Source organism: Elephantulus edwardii, unplaced genomic scaffold (assembly GCF_000299155.1).
Source record: "Elephantulus edwardii isolate Elephantulus edwardi_28Jun2011 unplaced genomic scaffold, EleEdw1.0 scaffold00544, whole genome shotgun sequence".
Classification (NCBI taxonomy): domain Eukaryota; kingdom Metazoa; phylum Chordata; class Mammalia; order Macroscelidea; family Macroscelididae; genus Elephantulus; species Elephantulus edwardii.
The window spans coordinates 142,847-143,417 of record NW_006400294.1 but is presented as its reverse complement, the minus strand read 5'-3'; the positions used below and the strand labels follow the sequence as shown (position 1 = coordinate 143,417).

The 571-nt window shown below is 38.9% G+C and overlaps 1 protein-coding gene across 1 annotated transcript in view; it reads right to left on the bottom strand.

Annotated features, from left to right (window-relative positions):
• The window catches only part of NAALAD2 (N-acetylated alpha-linked acidic dipeptidase 2), a 114,433-nt gene that overhangs the window by 104,219 nt on the left and 9,643 nt on the right, over nt 1–571 (bottom strand). The gene's annotated exons all lie outside the window — the stretch shown is intronic.

The following is a 571-nucleotide window of genomic DNA, read 5'->3' as shown; positions in this document are numbered from 1 at the left end:
GTGAGAATCTTTGTCTTTTTTACATTGAGCCTCAATCCATATTGGAGGCTGCAGTCCTTGACCCTCTGCAGCAAGCATTTCAGGTCCTCCTCAGTTTCAGCAAGCAGGGTTGTATCATCTGCGTAACGCAGATTGTTGATAGATCTTCTGCCAAACTTGACCCCACATTTCTCCTCATAAAGCCCAGCCTCCCAGATAATCTGTTCTGCATACACGTTGAAAAGGTATGGAGACAGGACACATCCCTAGCGTATGCCCTTCCCAATTTTGAACCATGCAGATAGATATGCCAATATTCATGGTATTTATGGGCAATAGCTATTTCCACATTTTGTTCTCCCAGAAAAGAACATTGCATAATGTACATCATAGCTATGAGAGACTTTGAACCAAAGAAGCATGCAAAAATTTTATGTCTGTACCAATGGTTTATCTTCTTACTGATCATCAATAAATGGAGAACACTTTGTAAAAAGATATGGTTAAGAGACCTTTGCCCAACTCTTACATTTATTTCTACTACTATGCATTTTAGCTTATATCAGTGAAGTTAAAGTCCATGTGTTTTTTT